General features: G+C 34.1%; 2 protein-coding genes across 3 annotated transcripts in view; both read right to left on the minus strand.

The window, feature by feature from the left end:
* LOC138698488 (serine-rich adhesin for platelets) overlaps positions 1–10,063 on the minus strand; it is a 107,677-nt gene extending 97,614 nt beyond the window's left edge. The window contains exon 1 of one of the 2 annotated variants that reach the window (XM_069824452.1): positions 9,929–10,063. The gene's annotated coding sequence lies outside the window, so the exon portion shown is untranslated. The remainder of the gene's footprint in view (positions 1–9,928) is intronic. The other variant, XM_069824453.1, reaches the window with a different exon arrangement.
* The window catches only part of LOC138698490 (uncharacterized), a 713,766-nt gene that overhangs the window by 521,277 nt on the left and 171,906 nt on the right, over positions 1–20,583 (minus strand). The gene's annotated exons all lie outside the window — the stretch shown is intronic.

The raw sequence follows: 20,583 nt of genomic DNA on the forward strand, positions 1-20,583 counted from the left end.
TTTAATTAAATTTTGCTTCAGAATTTACAATACACATTACTAGTAAACTTAAAAAAATATAAGGTATATGAGTGAAGATTGTAGCAAGTAATGTGCACCTGAAGAATGAGGTACATTTAGCAAAGTGGGAAAACAGGTTATCAGTTAAGGCCTTTCTTTTGCACTTAGATACGAAACTAATTAGTTGTCTTTTATACCACTCAATTCAGAATGATCGATTGTATAAACATGGCAATTTTTATTTCACTCTGAGCACTAAAAGCCTAGAAATATTGAACTAAACTTTTGTACTGAAATTTTTTAACCGCACAGGCATCACTACCCAGTTCCCTTAAACTATTATTCAAAACACTTTCTATATATACGTAAATCAAAACATCCATCATCATCATCATCATCATCATCATCATCATCATCATCATCATCATCATCATCATCATGTAGTTTCCACAGATTGGCTCGTTCCAGTCTCATATTAAAGGTCGAGAATTCTCTTCAGTGGTCTTGTACCCGCCGGGGTGTAATTTTTTAGTAATCTGAGATATCTTTTGCGGGGCATCCTATTGACATGTTGTACCCACTTCGATTTAGAAATTAAAATTTGTTCAAAGACTGACGTCATTCTCAATTTTTCCCAAATTTATATATTTGTTTTCTAATCGTTCTATTTATAATCTGCTGTTCTTCTTAAATATTTTATTTTCGCCGCAGTTATTCTTGATTTATCTTTTGTCTTGACTGTCCAGTTTTCACAACCGTATAGTAATGTCGGAAGAGCCAATACATTATACAATCTTATCCAGATTTTAGTTGAAGTCAGTTTTGATTTAAACTTGTTATTAATGACACCAGTAACCTTTATGAAACTGTTTTAAGGAGAGAGGAAGGTATTTTTTTTAACTTTTTTCCTATTTGGTGTAAAATATTAATCTTTTGTATGTAGAGAGCTCATAGCTGTGGCAACTCAACCAAATATAAATATTTTGAAAAAAAAAATATTCGGGGGCCCAAATTTGAAAAAAAAAATATACCCAATGCAGGATTGTACTAAAACCGATATATCTAAACCATTTTAAAGATAGATTCAAACAGTTTTTTGCAATGTATTTGCAAAAGCATGTTCTACAAACTGTCTGTAACAGAATTTTGATATCAGTCCCTACGTTTGTAAAATAAACAATTAAAATTTAATAACAATTTTCTGATTTCCTTTCTTGCAAACAAACGGACGTATTTTTAAAATGAAATCAATTAACAAAATTCTGTTACAGAGAAAAGTTTCCTAATTGTCTAAAGAATGTGTTCTAAATTTCATGCATGTATCTTTAATAGTTCAGAAATTATATCCATTTTTGTCTGGCAATGAAGCAAAAAAAAAAAAAAAAAAAAAAATGAAGTTACTGGAAACCGATAAAAGCGGGCGTGTGATTTAAAAATCCATAGCGCAGGAAGTTTAAAAATGACGTCTCAACATCCGATAAAGGCACAAATACCCACAAAATGTTATGCTATGCATTCCACACATATCAAAGCGTATTTTAAAGAAAAAAATTTTGTTTTTTGAAAATTTAATTTACCGGAAACAACAATAAAAGTGGGCGAGTGATTTAAAAATGCATAACGCAGGAAGTTTAAAAATGGTGACTCAACATCCGATAAGGGCACAAATACCCACAAAATATTATGCTATGGATTCCACACATATCACAGAGTATTTGAAGAATTTTTTTTTTAATTTACTCATTTTTCACCAAAAATACCATCCTCTCCCCTTAATTTATTACTAATATCACAATCTGTTTCATACAAAATAATATTAGGGCCTACCTAAATATTTAAACTGATTTAGGTGTCTGTTCGATAATTTGGTTAGGCCTATTTATGACTCTTCTTATCGGCAACATACCTTTAAATGCCAATGACTTTGATTTCTGTATAGATATTGCTAAATTGCATTCTTGTATTATTTTTGTAAGCGTATATCGAAGGCTAAGAAGTGATACCTCGTATATACAAGAATGGTAACTTTTTTTTTTACTAATTTCGGAACCGCAGCCTGAGGCTTATTGTGCCTAGACCCTTAAATCTCGGCCACTTGCACCCTCGGACCAGAGGCCATCGGCAGCAACCCCGAGACCTCGCTATAAACATCTTCATTTCGCCTTTGATACATAAATTACATAATTAATTAAATGTTAGGGAGTGAAACCATTCCGGAAGTTAACAAATGTAAATACCTAGAAATAACATTTAGCAGCGATCTCGGCTGGGGGAACATGTTACTGACACAGCGGGAAAGGCATGGAGGGCGATACACTTTGTGATGAGGGTACTAAGGAAAGGCTCTGATAAATCCAAAGAGATTGCTTATAAATCACTAATTCGTCCAGTAATGGAATATGGTGCTGCATGTTGGGATCCTTACAGATTAGAAGATATTAAGACACTGGAAAAGATTAAAAAACGGGCTCTCAAGTGTTGTCGTAATAATTCACCATTAAAATGGGACACACTCACGGACCGGAGAACGCGAATTCGATTATGCGCACTGTTCAAAACATACAGAGGTGAGCCTGCCTGGAGAGAAATAAAAAATAGGTTGCAGCCGCCAAATTACTCTTCAAGGAACGACCATTCATATAAACTGAGGGAAAGAAGACAGAGGACGGACACTGGAAAGTTTTCTTTTCTCAATCGTACTATCAGGGACTGGAATGCTTTACCTGCAGACTTACTAAAGGCTTTACCAATAACCAAAAATGTATTTAAAAATAGGCTTAAGGACTTTACTAATAGACGGTAGTATATTATACACACTACTTAAAGGGTGTAATTGATATCTTGTTATTTGAAGTGTTCTATCAGTGAGGAAGTGTGTTGTGTCAGTGAAGTCTATTGTGCAAGTGAAATGTGTTGGTGTCAGTGAAGTGGCTGTGCAAAGTATTTGAACAGTGAAATGGTTAGAAGTGTTAGTGAAATCAGGTAGAATCAGTGCAGTGAGTGAGTTGACAGCGAAATAAGTGTAGTTCCGAAAGGTACTTGTGCAGGTATGAACCTGTCAGACTCATGGGTCTTAGTTCGAACTTAGGGTTAAGATACAAATTGGATTTACTTTAAATGTTATTTTAAGTGACCATGCTTCATTTAATTTAGGATGCTCCTTGTTGTTATTATTATTATTAATTATTGTTTTTTATTAGTTGTTTTTATTATTAATTGTCATTATTGAGTGTAATTACCACTGCCACCGGGTATATACCCATTTGCAGTGTGAATAAATACATACATACACTATTTTGATCCACCGAAAACAATAATCCCTGCTTGCGTACAATGGTAACAGTCAATCTCCCAAATCATTGCAAATTCCTACAGCCTCTTGTATTGTAGTTGAGACTTTCATAATAATGGTGTCTTACTGCTTTTTATAGATTATACATAAAGGGAGAGATAATACGCGAAGATCAAATTTCTTTATTACACTGCGTCCGGGATCACAACTTTGTTATCAGTAAAGAAAGTTCGCACACGCTGTTTTTTCTGATAACATTATATGAATCTTGCACAAAAGAACTTTAGCTGTCGGCCAATATATCAGTATTGGCAGCTTTATTTTTATATTTGTTACATACATTTTTTGTTATTACATAATATCTATGGGAAGAGTAGTTGCTTTCATAGAAGGTTTTATTCTGTGATTTTATTTATTTATGAAATTAACTATAAATCCTAAGCGAAGTCCTGGTCAAATCAAATGAAATAAGAATAAAGGGAAAAAAAATATATATAATAAAAGGTAAGCAAGTGCGCATCCATGCAAAAGGAGATCTGGTGCTGTAAACCATTTCTCTCAATTCGTTTGTCGCCGTTTCGCTGAAGAAACCAGATACATTTTTGAAGTGCAAATGTCAAAAACTGACACAAATAGGTACTAGGTAAGGAGAAGAGATGCCGCAGAGCATAACGGCATCTAGAGTCGCGTAAGGGTGAACAAATTCATAAACATTATTTCCAGTAGAAATCAACTGAACAGTCTTTCTTCAAAACTTCCTTGGCTTAAGAGTTGTTGCTGAAACCACTCATATTTCTTTTGAATATAAATAAGCATTAATTTTATTACATTTTATTTAATTGCTAGATATAATTTGGTTTATTTTTATAATTTCACTCCAATACGGCCATTAAATTTTTGGCTAAAAACTAGTCCCAGATTATTTTGTTTTATTTCGTTTTATTATTATTATTATTATTATTATTATTATTATTATTATTATTATTATTATCATCATCATCGTCATCATCATCAGCCTTCGTATTCCTATTAAGGAATTTACATAAAAAAATTTAGGCCTACACCATAAATTCAAAATTTCTTTCTCAGGTCTCTAGATGCATAAAATATGTCAATTTGCATGGGATGAATTTAGATCCATTTAATGTATAGTATAGTATTTATTGGTATGTATCTTTTCTTCTCATTATTTTATTTATGTATTGTTTGTATAGATATTACTTTAATTATTCCCGTTTATTGTTTATATCCTCTGTTTCTTTTGTCTTTGTATTTGCTGAACTATAATTGGCCTCTGGCTGTTGTTCAGCACATAAATATTAATAATAAATCATTATTATTATTATTATTATTATTATTATTATTATTATTATTATTATTATTATTATTATTATTATTATTATTTGCTGTATTGGATATCGCTGAAACTTGATATGACAGTTTACCAGAAGTTTATTAACGTAATTCCGAAGTTTTATTTCACATAAAATGAATATTTACGGCGTTTCAACATAAAATTTCGTATTATGACGAACACAAATAAAATGCAAATATTCCGGGGTTTCTTTTTATTCAAATCACATTTTATTAAATATCACGTTTTGTTTCATTGTCCAGTATTCGAAAACAGAAGATTTATTTTGGTCGGACATTTACATTTTTGTAATGTAATATACGACAAACCATTACTCAGTGTGTTTAGAAAAACATGCCGTTATAAAGAGTTTTGTAATTTTATATGTACAGTAATATATTTAACAACTTGCAATTAATTCAAATTAATTTAGCAGATATAAGTATTAATTTCAAGTAGCAAGACTCGGTTACCCACGTCAAATCAATTCTCATTGTAATAATATAAACTATCAGTCTGTAACTATAACCCTAATGTACGTTCGGGTAAAATAGGGTTGAAGAAATTGTATATTCAAATAAATAAATGAAAATGTTTTTCAATCACATTTTTGCAGTGCAAAAGCATACAAATAACATAGTTTGGACTTCTGTCCTACTTTTCGTCTAATGTTAGCCTATATTGCTCGGAAAGCAAGCATCACTCTCGTTGATGCGGTCCGAGACGTGAAAACCACTATCAGATATCACCAAATAACAGGTCTATCTAGGAGAAATGTATATTATACTCCAAGAACCACAATTCTGTTTCATGGAAATACTAAATTCAACACTATGTCTGCTATTGCCATGGTTGGTGAAGACTACACGTCACTTCCTGAAGAAAACCTGAGTACGAAACAATTGCTTCATTCAAGTACGCTAAACTTACAACTTGTGATGTGGAACGAACATTTATCATGATATAAGGCTTTATTTCGTGAGGACCATCAATCACACACTATCGAAAACTTCAGAATGGTCTTTGTAACGCATTGCAACGCCCAGACAAAGAGGTAGTATTACATGCAAATTAATATTATTGAACTATTTTCCTCAATAATTTTAAGTGTTTTTAGCACACTTCTTCTAGTTTTCTGGTACATAAATGCATAAATATTTCTAACATTTTTGGCACATAAAATCATAGTTCTATTAGTCCTAATAATACTTCTTCACTGCTTTACGTACTTAATATTTGTTAAATTTGGAGACCAGTTTCAATCTTACACAACAAACACCCAACAGAACTCCCGTGACGTGGGATCGGCTTGACGCCGAGCGATGTTCTACCTGCGACAACACAGGATATCACACTGATAATTGAGAAAAACTCGGGTCATGGGCAAGATTACACTGAAATCATCCAAAGACTTTTTTATTGCTCCCGTTAAAAAGACTGAGTTCTAGAAAAAACACGTGACATACAACATCCAGCGATTTTCACAGATGTACTACAATTAAATCTAGTATAAACTATGAAACTACACTGGTTGCTTGCGTCATATGAACTATTTTTTTGGACAGATAATTTGCATGTTTAAAACAATACTATGAATCTCAATATTACGAACATAATAGGCATTAGTCCATTTGTTTTTTAAATAAATGCAATAATAATTATATTAGTTACAGTATTTATTACTGTATCAATTTTAAATTAAAACACTGCTAGGTACTAACTTGTTTCTACTTGATTTACAATGTGAAATCCAGTGATGGCTGTGTTTCTTCTCTTTATGTAAAATAAAAGTCAAATTATAATTTGCTTCTATTCTCAATGAACATTACAATAGTATATTATTTTTCGTCACTATGTAAAATATCGTAATATTAAATCAAATGATAGCTTCTTTTTCTCACTGTCTGTAAACTATGAAGTCATATGTCAAGTTCTCCCACGCCACATTATGTAAAATATTAAATCAAATTATAGCTTCTTTTTTGTCACTGTATGTAAAATATGAAGTCATATGTCAAGTTCTCCCTCGCCACATTATGTAAAATATGAAGTAAAGTAGTATCTTAATTTTTGTAATGTCCATAAAATATTAAGTTAAGTTATGTGGTAAGTTTTCCTTCGCCATTTTATGTAAAATATTAAGTAAATTAGTAAATTTCCGTTCGTATTCATACAAACTATGAAGTCGTGTGGCAATTTCTTATATTTACTTTAAGTAAAATACGAAGCCAAGGGTACTTTCTTTTCCCTTACTTCAAGGTACAAAGTTAGCTTTTTGTCATCATAATACATGAAGTCATGTGCTGATTTACTTTTCGCCACTGTATCTAAATTTGAAATCGGAAATTATTTTCAGTTAAATAAGAGGTAAAGGGAACATTGTTTTTCCTTGCTTAATTCAAGATACAAAATGAAGTAGTACCTTGTTTTGTCACTGTCTGTAATAGACCTATATGTAGTCATGTATTTTAAGTTGTCTTTCGTCACTTTACGTAACATAAGAAATCAGGCGGAACTATTTCCCTTAATTTGAGGTCGTGAGGTAGCTTAGTTTGCTTTTTCGTCACTTTATGAAAAATATGAAGTCAAAATAAATGGTAATTTGTTTTTCGTTACTTTATGTACCGTAAAATGTGAAGTGAGATAGCAGATTTTTTCTTTCCAGGTCCTACCCTTGTTTTTTTCATAATTTTATGTAAAAATACGATGTAAGGTAGTAATTTGTGTTTCGACACTTTATGTAGGCCTACATTATAAAATCAGCTGGTAACTTTCCTTTGTCCTTTCATGTAAAATATTAAATTACGTAGTAACTTGTCTTTCGTCACTTTACATAAAATATGAAATCAGGTAGGAACTTGTCTTTCGGCACTTTATGTAAATTATAAAAACCGGTGGCAAGTTCTCTTTGTTCTTTCACGTAAAATATGAAATTAGGTAGTAACTTGTCTTTCGTCACTTTACGTAAAATATGAAATCAGGTAGAAACTTTTCTTTGTTATTTTACGTAAACTAAGAAGTTAGGTAGGCTAGTAACTTGTCCTTCGACACTTCGTGTAAATGATAAAATCAAGTGGTAATTTGTCTTTGGTCATTTTATGTAAAATATTAAATCACGCAGTAACTTGCTATTTCTTCGTCACGTTGTGTAACATATGAAATCAGGTGGTAGATGTTTCTTTCGTTACTTTTATAAAAAAAATATGAAGGCTCTAACCTATTTTTCGTCACTTTTCTTATAAAATATTTAGACAGAGACTTCTTTTTTGTCACTTCATGTAAAATATGAAGTCAGGTGGTAACATGCAAAATATGATGAGATATCACTTATGTAGAATATGGAGTCAAATAGCAACTTGAATTTCATCATTTTATGTAAAATGTGAAGTGACAATTTTTTATTTTATGTCTTCAAAATATTGAATCGAGAGGGACTTTGTTTCTTCGTCATTTCCGTAAATTTTTAAGTAGTAAATTGTTATTAGTAATTTTATGAAACGTATAGTGACGTAGAACATTTCTGTACTCCAATATTTAGAACATGTAGCCACGTGACAGCTTGTTCTTCCGTAACAATTGAAATGTGAAGTCAAACAACTCGATTTCTTTAACTTAATGAAAATACAAAGCACGGAGGTATCCTGTCTTTCGTTACGTTATAAAAATATAAAGTCGTCAAGCGATAACTCGTCGTTTCCCTACTTCAAATAATATATGAAGTTACTTGTAACCTGTTTTTCCTTAATTTGTTTCAAGTACTGTCATTTAAAATGTTATAGACGAAATATTTGTCATCAAAATACATACAGACGTATCACAAAACCGGTTTCATGAATTAGAACTACAGGGACATTATTTTATTTTTACTTCAATTTTTATTGTATCTGAGTTTTTGAATGTACTTCACTCCACCCCTTCTACTAACAAACTTCCACCCGTCCTCACACAGAACCAAGGCCACATATGCAGTCAGCGTCGTACGGTCACAGTACAGCATACAGCACTGAGTGAGTGAGTTCAGTAGGCTACGTTCCCGAAATATGGTCGGTTTTTTTAGTGAAGAAAGAGCATTCATTTATTGGATCATAGGTATTTTCGCACAGGTACTGTTACGTCCTTTGGTTAAGTCACATCCCGGTTTCTCTGTAAAGGCTAGTGATAACGTAATATTATACAACATTTTAAAAATAATTTAAATAAAAGAGCCTCGTTAAGTAACTGTCACGTGATTTTCCCCTGCGACATTACCACTTGGACGGAAAACAGATAGCATGTCTGAGTAAATTTTTCTGTGCGGATCGGGCAGAAGTGAAAATTGAATTTACAGTATGTTAGGTACCCTGTTATAGAGTAGGTAGAGAACTATTTAACATGAGCAGGATTATGACTCTCCACGCGACCTGATCTGAGTGCTTTGCACTATTTCTTTTGAGGTTACTGTAAAACAATTGTGTTTGCTAAACATCCTACAACAACAGAAGAATTAAAAAATTACATTCAAGAAACAATCAATACATTCAATTTCCGAAGATATGCTTCAAAACGTCTTTGATAATATGTACAAAAGAATTGAAGCCTGTATCGAAATGAACGTCCACCATTTTCAACAATTTGTTTACATATCCAGATTTTGATTATTTTTCAATTTAAATGCACTCTCCATATTGTATGCTAATGTGCTGTACACAGTATATTTACATTGCATAATGAATACGTTCGTCTGGATAGTTCAGTTAGTAAGTAAAAAAACACGTATTGTTAATATTGTACTATATTTTGAGTAAATAAAAAACAAACGAAAATTATACAAATCAAAATCATATTTCCTAATTTACGTAAATGGATGCACTATTTTTCTTCCTTCCTATACCTAGTAAAGTGATTTGTTTTTATTTTACGCTAGTATCCTCAAACTCCGATCGTGGAAGGGATAACAAACAGTATTTCCGATCCTCAATCTTTAATTCAAAGGTATAGCCAGGTTAATATTAGAAATGTTAGTAAAAATAAAATGATGTCCCGGTACCTACATAGCAATATGAAAACACTGACCAGTACTACGAGCTTTAAGTGACAGTTACAGTACGCAAGATAGAGCAATGAAAGCAGAGTTGTATGGTGCAGCCTTAAGAACATACAAAAACCAACATATCGAGTAAAATGCACATAACAAAGTAACTGCTAGCTGGATATAAAAAACACAAGCTGGGACGCTTTACACAGCCAACTAAATACACACAGTAATATATACAAAATGCGTTAATGCCGCTGAAAACACATACGCACACAGATGTCAATAACATGCAGAGCACTTGGAAGGATGTTGTGCAGAGCAGAACAACAGGATATAGACTGAAGAGAGCACAAGCGGCGGCGGGAGAGAGGAAATCACAGATGAGAGAATTGCAATAAAAACAAAACAACCACTAGAAAAAAAAAACACATGACAAACGTCATCAGTTACATCCGCGTTTATCACAGTCCACCATGTTGTGAAAAAAATGCAGACAATTAAATCAGTACGAGCAAGAAGTGGTGGCGTTTTGATGTTTTATTTTGATCTAAATATCTGACCCTCTGTAGGCTGCCCACACAATTGAAAATGCTTCGTTAGTGCCTCTCTCGCTTACACTCGAGTGTGGCAAAACGTATATTTATTCAGGATCGACGTCACCCGCCAAGGACAAGGACAAGTCGACGGGTTTTAAAAGGCTGCCGTGGCCATGTGCCAATGATCTCCTTGCTGGATTTCAATCCATGGGGTAATTTAACTTCTGCAACGGCTCCGGGGAACAAGGGACCACGAGGCTCTTCAGGAATAGGACCGCCACAACTTCAACAACTACACTGCAATTTGATGTTTCCTAATATTTCAAAATTCTGTAGCGAAATGTAACCACCGATGTAGCTAAGGTGTAAGAAGTTGCATCGCGTATTAAGCCTGGTGGTCTGTTACGGTCTCACTCCATCGTTTCAGCGGACGGCCCAAAGATTTTTTTTTTCAATTATGAAAAGGTAAATAAATAAATAAATTTAATTAATGTAAATAAATTAATAAAATAAAATAAAATAAATTAATTAAATTCACAAAATCAATTATATTGTTTTAAATTCATAAGAATCTCTTTATTTTATTTTATTTATTTAATTATTTTGTTCACAATTAAATTAAATTAATAAATAAAATAATTAAAACAAAATCATTTGATTTATTTATTAAATTTATTGAATAAATAACAAAGGACCCAAAAGGGGTACAGAGAAAATTGAGAGAGATTGATAGAGGATAGAGAGGTTAGAGAGGATTAATTAAATTTTTTATTTATTTCATTTCATTAATTTGCCCTCTCTTTTCTAGAAAAAAAAAAAAGGAAAAAGCAGGAGAATTTAGAGAGAAATAAAGGAAAAATATAGGAAAAATAGGTGAAAATTTAGAGAAATATAGGAAAAATACGATATATATACATATGTATTTATTAAGGACCATGTAGATGTAGATACTATCACATTCCAATTCTGGTGATGTTAAGTCGTCGTCAAGAGGCAACGGCTCTTTGAGGAGCCACGCGACCTTTGCCGTTACAAATTGAGTTAAGCTCCGGAAGTGTTCTGTTTATAATAAACTGTAGTAGGCCCTAACAAAATTATCGATTAAAATATCGTGCACTGGTAGTTTCTTGTTACAACTCACTTTTCTTGTACATTTTAAGATTAAAAATGAGTGTAAAGGAGAAAACATAATGTAATCCGACTCTTAACGGTGGGAAAATTATGCAGAGTTTAATAAAGGAACTGAATTATTACCAATAATAATAATAATAATAATAATAATAATAATAATAATAATAATAATAATAATAATAATAATAATAATAATAATAATTAGTTATTTTTATATCAATATGATAAAATAAATTAATGATGCAGAATCTTTCAAAATGTCTAAAAATTAATTTTAATCCTGTATAACAATTTGAAATAACCCATTGATAGGATGGTATCTTTTTGGTGAAATAAAATGTATCACTTCGGTGTTAAACCTGTCACTATTTCGGTGGGTATTTCGTGAAATAAGTTGGCAATGAAATGTAGTATTAGGCCCTACATAGAAAATCAGAAATACTGGCGTTACCATGTCACTCACGAATTAAGTGAAACGAAAGTAACGAACATGTTCTTTAACAATATGGAATAAATTTCGGAGCATATTTCGTAGTTTTTGCTATAGAGAGATAAATTTCATAATAATTATTGCTTGCACAATGATGCAAATATCGGAATATTCCGTGAATTTGTTTTCCTTAAATATGGTACCGTAGACTATTTTTTTAGATATCTAGAAGAGTAAATGTAACAAAGGAAGTAATTTTGGGAAATTTCGCGCGTATCGCTAATAAAAAAAAACGGTTCCTAATCATTGCTCAAAAACGAATTGGCGTCTGTCATTCGCAGCGCGATCTTTTTTAACTACTCTGAATTTTGCTCTAACACTACGGGCCGTAGGCCTATTCATAGACATTCTTAGTGCGGGTTTCCGGTGGATGATCAGCGTTTTTCGTATTCATAAACCAGTGTTAGCGATAGGATATGATTTGAATTCTGTACTAGTAACCAGTGGATAGCCGGGGCTAGCTTAGTATGCTCGTAGCGCGTGCTGCGAAATGTCTATGAATAGCACCCTATAGAATTAAGAAAGAAAGTTTGGAATTTGTATTGTGTTCATTTATTATGTCGACTTCAGAAGTTATTAAGGACTACTAAGGATTAAGATACGGAGGCTACTGTAACGAATGTCCAGTCAGTTCTCAGAAGTACCAGCTTTCAGATGTATGACCATTAGGCTCTATTTGCATTGCCACCGTTAGGCCTACTTGGCAATGAGCGACCAAAAATATGTCTTGTCGACAGCATTACAATTCATAAAATAACGAACTTGTTTATTTACATCATTTTGAAGACGCGAAATTTAACTGTATAGAGCGTCTCATATTTACAACTCATTATTTAGCTTTCAAAAAACACAACTGGATATCAATAATGAATTTAATGAAATTACATTTTCTAAGAAACAATGTTAATACATGTAGGATGTTCCATTCCTGTCCTGACACTTGGTTGACAATGACCTAGTCCTATCGTATGTGTATGTCTGCAATCACACTGGACTCGGTAGAACCGCACAGAGATTATCGACGTTTCGGTAAAGAAAGAAAATAAAAACATTTTATTAGTTTCTTCGAGTTGTTTGCTTCACCCGACGTCCCCAGAATTTTAAACACATTGCTTGGATATGGCTTCGCATACCTAATTTTTAAATTCCGCGTTAGGAGGCACACTAACTCTGGAGTCGTTTAGAAGCGAAACGTGAGGCAAGCGATGTATCCCCCATTCTGGATTTATGTCACTCATGTCCTGCATCGACATGTCTCCCGCAAGATGCGACACCACGTCTTCATACCTCTGTTGGTTGGCAACACCAAGCAACGCGCTCCAGGCGACGCAAGCAGCGTTTGAGTAGCAAGTGAATGGGTGAAGAGCGAGAGAGTGGAGGAGTCTGAGCTGAGGGTGAGTTGTTAGCGGGAAAGAAACTCAGATGGAGTGTGTGGAATTAGCGAGCGAATGAATTAAGATCTCAGAATGAACGTGTGGTGGTCTATAAGTGAACGTGTGTTAAAGTCCGAGAGTCAACGTGTGAAGATCCGAGATTGAACGTGAAATGCTCCGAGAGGGAAGGTGAGAAGGTCCAAAATTGAACGTGTGAATGTCCGAGACGGAACGTGTGAAGGTCCGAGATTGAACATGAAAAGGTCCGAGAGAGAACATGAGAAGATCCAAAATTTAACGTGTGAATGTCCGAGAGGGAACGTGTGAAGGTCCGAGATTGAACGTGAAAAGGTCCGAGATTGAACGTGGAAAGGTCCGAGAGAGAACATGAAAAGGTCCAAATTTTAATGTGTGAATGTCCGAGAGGGAACTTGTGAAGGTCCGAGATTGAACGTGAAAAGGTCCGAGAGAGAACATGAGAAGGTCCAAATTTTAATGTGTGAATGTCCGAGAGGGAACTTGTGAAGGTCCGAGATTGAACGTGAAAAGGTCCGAGAGAGAACATGAGAAGGTCCAAAATTTAATGTGTGAATGTCCGAGAGGGAACCTGTGAAGGTCCGAGATTGAACGTGAAAAGGTCCGAGAGAGAACATGAGAAGGTCCAAAATTTAATGTGTGAATGTCCGAGAGGGAACGTGTGAAGATCCGAGATTTAACGTGAAAAGGTCCGAGAGAGAACATGAGAAGGTCCAAAATTTAATGTGAGTATCCGAGAGAGAACTTGTGAAGGTCCGAGATTGAACGTGAAAAGGTCCGAGAGATAACATGAAAAGGTCCAAAATTTAATGTGTGAATGTCCGAGAGGGAACTTGTGAAGGTCCGAGATTGAACGTGAAAAGGTCCGAGAGGGAACGTGAGAAGGTCCAAAATTGAACGTGTGAATGTCCGAGAGTCAACGTGTGAATGTCCGAGAGTCAACGTGTGAATGTCCGAGAGTCAACGTGTGAATGTCCGAGAGTCAACGTGTGAATGTCCGAGAGGGAACGTGTGAAGATTCGAGAATGAACGTGAAAAAAGTTCCGAGAGGGAATGTGAAAAGATCCGAAATTGAACATGTGCAAGTCCGAGAGTGAACGTGTGAAGGTCTGAGAGCGACCGTGTGAAGGGTCAAAGATTGAATATTTAAAGGCCTGAGAAAATACTAGTGAAGGCCTGAGAATTAGCAAGTGAAGGAGTGAGAGTGAGCGATTGAAGTTCTGAGAGTGAGTATGTGAAGATCTGAGAATGAACGTGTGAAGGTCCAAGAGGGAATGCGTGAAATTCCGAAAGTGAACGTATGAAAGTCCAAAGGGACAATATGAGAGTGAATAACAGCAAGTGTGAATGAGTGACAGAATGTAACAGAAATACAGTACAATAAATAAAAACTTTAAATAAAACAGACATGCATATCGTAAAACATAATAAATTAAATATGAAAAGATAATAATAAATAATGGTAATAAAATAATAAATCAAAATTTCCTGAGATCTTGACTAATATGTTCACAGCTCGACTGTGAAGAACCTTGGAATTTATATGAATTAACATCTGGAATAGAATGAACAAGTGAATCACACTTCCAAAAATATATTTTAGATTATTCACTCATTAAAGTGCCTGAAGCACTTTCTTCCTGATAAACTAAAATTAATTCTTGCACAAACACTCGTGATACCTGACTCCGACTACAGCGATGCTAAATTAAGTAACCTAAATGCAAATTTGAGCAGCGGGCTACAACGTATGCAAAATGCGTGAGTCCGATACATTTGCAATATTCGTAAGTATGATCATGTTTCCCCGTCTTTCTAAACTCTGTCTTGGTTAAGGCTAAGCGATCGACGAGCCCTGCATTCTCTTGTTCTCTTATTTCAAATTCTGCGCACCGCTACCCCAATCTACTTGGCTTCCCGTTTTCAAAATTTATCCGCATATCATCAGCTAAGTAACAGGTCTCATCATAACAAATTACTCATTATACCTTACCGTAAGACAATTTTATATTCTTCATCCTATACAGTTTCAGTTGCTAGAAATTGGAACTCGCATCCGAGTGATGTAAGGGGTTGTTGGACAATAACTTCATTTAGGTCAAAATTACATAAATTCTTGCCTAATAGATTAATTACTGATTAATATTTATTACTGATGAAGAAACTAACATCTGTCCATTCGTAATATTACCATTAATTTCTTTAAATAGAATACAAAACCTCTAATAGCAAAATCTCATTACATTAATATTATTATCATTATATCAATATAATATTTTAGATTTATATTTTGCTCCCTATAACATAGTCCTAGTAAACTACTATTAAATTAATTCTCATCATTTAACCAACTCGCTATCTCAACTTAATTATAATTCTTTACATATTGCAGAATTGAATTACATTAGTTCATAAATTAAGTTATTACTTTTCCGTATAGGCTTTATCTAAAATTAAATAATCATGTACTAGTCGTTAAAATTTAACTGAAGAATATTTCTGGAGAATCTTTAGTGTATTGTAAATATTACCAGTTGAAATATGTATGTCACTATTATATTGATTAAGGCCGGTTGAGTGGAAGAGAAGACCTTATGGCCTTAACTCTGCCCGCGAAAATAAAACATTCTATTCTATTGTTGTTATGATTTTACTTATTTCTCTGAGAGTATGAGATTCATTTCACCTCTATTAGCTTCATTATCTCATCGTCCCTGGAAAGCATCTACAATGTTTTAGAAATAACATTTCAGTATCGATAACTGAATTTCAGAAATGTGGATCTGACCAAAAATATGGATTACCCAACAAATTTAATTTATACAGATTTTAATGTATTAACTACTGAAGAAATTTATAAATATAGTTTACTAACTTACTACCACAGAAATCAAATAAAACATAAATCTAATCGACATGAATATCGTACTCGAAGACAAAAGTCTACTTTCCCATTAATTGAGCCTAAACGTCATACAAGTGCAGCTCTTAAACATGGTGCTAGTTTCGACCCAAGACTTTATAATAAAATTACAAACCATTTTTCAAATTTCAAATATTTTAAAATAGAAGGTTTTAAAAAAGAAATTTGTAAAATTATCCATGATATATAATATTAACAAATGTATTTTTTTATCTTTTATTTCTGTCGACTATATTCATGTTTTTATTGAATATTACTGGCTTCTGTCGGATTGTCAATTTATATTGAATGTGTATTTTTCTCTCTTTTTCTCTTTCTTCATTATTCTTGCTCTTGTGTTGTATTTATTGGTTTAAATTAAGTTACTGTATTTAGTAAACTGTCCTTGTAAATTTTATGTTATATTATTGGCTAAGACCACACCGCACACGAGCCTGGCTCTTACGGTAATGGCTAGAAACATTTTTCTTTTATAAATTTAATTTGTACTCACTAGCTAGCTAGTTAGATAAATAAAAATAAATACATTAGGTAGAACCATTCATGAAATATTTACAGCTCAGAACGGCGTAGGAAGCCTGACAAATTTATGAGCTGAACAAAACACATAAGAAGCCGAAATTGGACAACAAAGCAATCAGAAACTCATAAGTTGAGGTGACACAACTTTCCGGAATTTCAGATGGCGCTGGCCATGAGGGAGAGCTCCGTTCTCATGTACAGACTGTACTCAGCAAGGCCACGCTGTTTGACGTAATAAAGAGACAGGAGTTATCTTTCCCGGAGGCGAGGGGGACTTTATTTATGTTGACCATCAGCAATAAAAGTCCACTCTATAGTTTCGTTTATCACTTTAAAACCCTCTTTAGCAAGACAAATGGATGGGAAAGTGTTAATGAGGCCTGCGTCAAAACGTAAAGAGAGCTGCGAGGAGTCATTTGTGACAGAGAAGATGTAAGCACTTATTCATAGAGTTTAGTTCCCTTTCACTTATCCACTCCGAAATTTCACGTATTTCCTACACAGAATTCATGGAGACGACAGTTTGTTTAAGAACCGTTGAACTTTTTGTAAGAGCAGACTTCATCTACAGGGAAATAATTTTATTACACATCGCTACAAAGAGGGCAGATCTATAGAAATTGGCTCTTAAAAATGTAATTAGGCAGCTGTCAGATAATTCGACTACGAATGTAATCCCTTGTGGTAGTGACATGTGTGAGTACCTTTTTATTGTCATAATCAATTAAGTATATACTATTTGTGCGAGATCGCGCGTATTAGCTTGGTTTCCGCACAAAACCAGTCCGTGGAAAGTCTAAAATTCCACATTAAGTATTAAGTGACATATTGATTTTACTGCTTTAAACTTTTAACATATTATTTTCAGAGGCGTTCAATATAGTAATAATTATAAATTGGAAACTTACCACTGCAATTTCACCTAAATTGCACTGTTAATTATTGTTTTTAAATATTTGCACAAATTAAGTAAATTCTACAACTCCACTAAAGTTACTGCATTCGTGATGCAAGTAACATTAAGGAAGCCGTGAAAAAATCAACAAGATTCCAGACTCATCACAGACTGGGGGAAAAAAAAGACAGGCGTATATCACGGCCTGCTGGAGTATAGTAAACACAGAAAACATTTTAAAGCAACAATGTTGAAGATAGATATTTTTGTTTTGCAAATTTTCCGTCATTGAACAGAAACCAAGATGCAGATTTCAGTGCAACTAATTAGAAATTCGTCTTTCAGGTATGTAATAAACGATATTCGCACAAAATAATGTACGATACACGAGCGGTATGTTTTCTTTCAATTCTCGGAAATTAAAAAAGCTCAACTACGTTTCGCTTTTTTAAACTTTTCCTCGAACATGAAAACTTCAACATACCGCTCTTGTAACGCATATTACTATTATTACACATGGCTACAAAGAGGTCAGATCTGTAGAAAAGTTAGGGAAATTGGTTCTTAAAAATATAATTAGGCAGCTGTCAGATAATTCGAGTACGAATGTAATCCCTTGTGGTAGTGACAGTACCTTTTTATTGTCATAATCAATTAAGTATATAATATTTTAACTCACTGTTCAATTCAAAATAAATAAATATACATTTAAATAATTAGATAGATAAATTAAATAAACTACTTAGTTAAATAAATAAGTACTTAAGTAAGAAATTAGTAAGTAAATAAGTAAGTCAATAAATAAGTACATAAATAAGGAATACTAGCAGTACGATTAGCTGCAATATAATTGCTGGACATTTACTACTAACCTAAATAAATAAACAAAGAAATAATACAAGGGATAAATGTAATGTTTTATTTAACGACGCTCGCAACTGCAGAGGTTATATCAGCGTCGCCGGATGTGCCGGAATTTTGTCCCGCAGGAGTTCTTTTACATGCCAGTAAATCTACTGACATGAGCCTGTCGCATTTAAGCACACTTAAATGCCATCGATCTGGCCCGGGATCAAACCCGCAACCTCGGGCACAGAAGACCAGCGCTATACCAACTCGCCAACCAGGTCGACTACAAGGGATAAAACTATACATTCATACACTGAAAACCCAGAATTCTCCAATCTTTCCTATTTCCTGCCTTTCTCTTACTCTCCGTATTTCTTAATATAGTATATCATCTGATATCTTCTTCTGTCACGAATTCTTCTCCCGTTCAGCATTCCTTCTAGTGCATCCTTCAGTAGGCAGTTTATTCTCAGCCAGTGACCCAACCAATTCCTTTTCTCTTTCTGATCAGTTTCAGCATTATTCTTTCTTCACCCACTTTCTCCAATAAAGCTTCGAACTTATTCTGTCTGTCCATTTCACAAGCTCCAGTCGTCTCCACAACCACATTTCAAATGCTTCTAGTCGCTTTTCTTCACTCAATCGTAATGCTCATGTTTCTGCCCCATACATTACCACACTCCACACGCAGCACTTTACTAGTCTTTTCCTTGGTTCTTTTTCCAGTCGGTGCCCGAAGTTGCGGGTTCGGTCCCGGTCGAGGTCGATGACATTTAGTGTGCTTAAATACGACAGGCTCATGTCAGTAGATTTACTGGCATGTAAAAGAACTCTTGGGGGACAAAATTCCGGCACACAGACGACGCTGATATAACCTCGGCAGTTGCGAACGTGGTTAAATACTGTAAAAAATAATTTAACGTTTATTTTTTCCACATGTTCACAGAAGATATTCCTTATTCTATTAAAAGCTTCCTTTGCTATTGCTATCCTCATTTTGAATTCCTGGTAGGAGGAGCTCATGTTACTGCTTATAGTACACCCCAAGTATCTGAAGCTGTCCACTTGCTCTACTGCCTCATTTAGTATTCGCACGTTTACCTTCATTTTTCTCCCAACAACCATGGTCTTCGTCTTGTTTGCGTTTATCTTCATTCCATACTGTTCACAGCTGTCATTTAGCTCCAGTAGCATATCCCTTAGCATTGTCTCTTCTGCTAACAACGCCATATCAATAGCAAATCTGTTGGCTTGAGTATAAATTGCAGAATACATTGGTAGTGTATAATAAAATTACTGGTCACAATTTTCGTAAAATTCCGTTCCGTGGCAGCGGTATAAATAGCTCGATAGTCTTGGCAAATGTGTCAAACTTTGAAGCAGTGAATGCTATGCTCCAGTTTCCCATTGCACAATTATCCCCGAACGAGGGTCATCATCAGAGCTGCGGTCTGCCTGCCTGTACAGACAGACTTTCGGCAGGACAAGCATCTATCCACGTGCTCATGTCAAGTGCTGAGCGGCTGCGGCCGACTTACCTCATTATAGTGTCTCTCAGCACTACAGATGATACTTAGGAGAGCAAACTGTGGCATTATTACACATAAAACACGTCCACGTAAGTCGTGTGTCTTCATTTCTGTTTGTCAAGTAGGCATACCCGAGTCTATTCACGGAAGATACATTATAATATTGCAATAACCCATACAACACTGCAGAGACCCCACGATGTTAACTGATGGATATATAGCTTGCTTATAAAAGGGTGATTCGGAAAGTTAGTTCCGGCCTCGTCTGTCACGCACAGAAATGGGGGTAGCAGTGTCATCTTTGTTCATCTATATATGTTGGTTCAATATAGCCTCTTCAGTCTCGAATTTATATTTTTAAAAATTTGAACAAAAAATCGGCCACATAATCATTCTGGGGTTCCAAAACTCTCAAATCAAGTCTTCACAGAAAATGAAATTTTGGGGTAATTTTGACTCTTGGGCCCCAAAATTTTAAATTATAATTTATAATTCTGGTACAGAAATGTTGAAAAAGTGATACTCTTCATTTCTATCAAATTTAATTTTTCAAAAATTTCAAAAGTATTTAAGACACTGCAAAAAAATTGAAAGGAAACTATGTATAGTATACTCTACAACAGGACTGAAGAGGCTATG

This window comes from Periplaneta americana, chromosome 4 (genome assembly GCF_040183065.1).
Source record: "Periplaneta americana isolate PAMFEO1 chromosome 4, P.americana_PAMFEO1_priV1, whole genome shotgun sequence".
In the NCBI taxonomy this organism is placed as follows: domain Eukaryota; kingdom Metazoa; phylum Arthropoda; class Insecta; order Blattodea; family Blattidae; genus Periplaneta; species Periplaneta americana.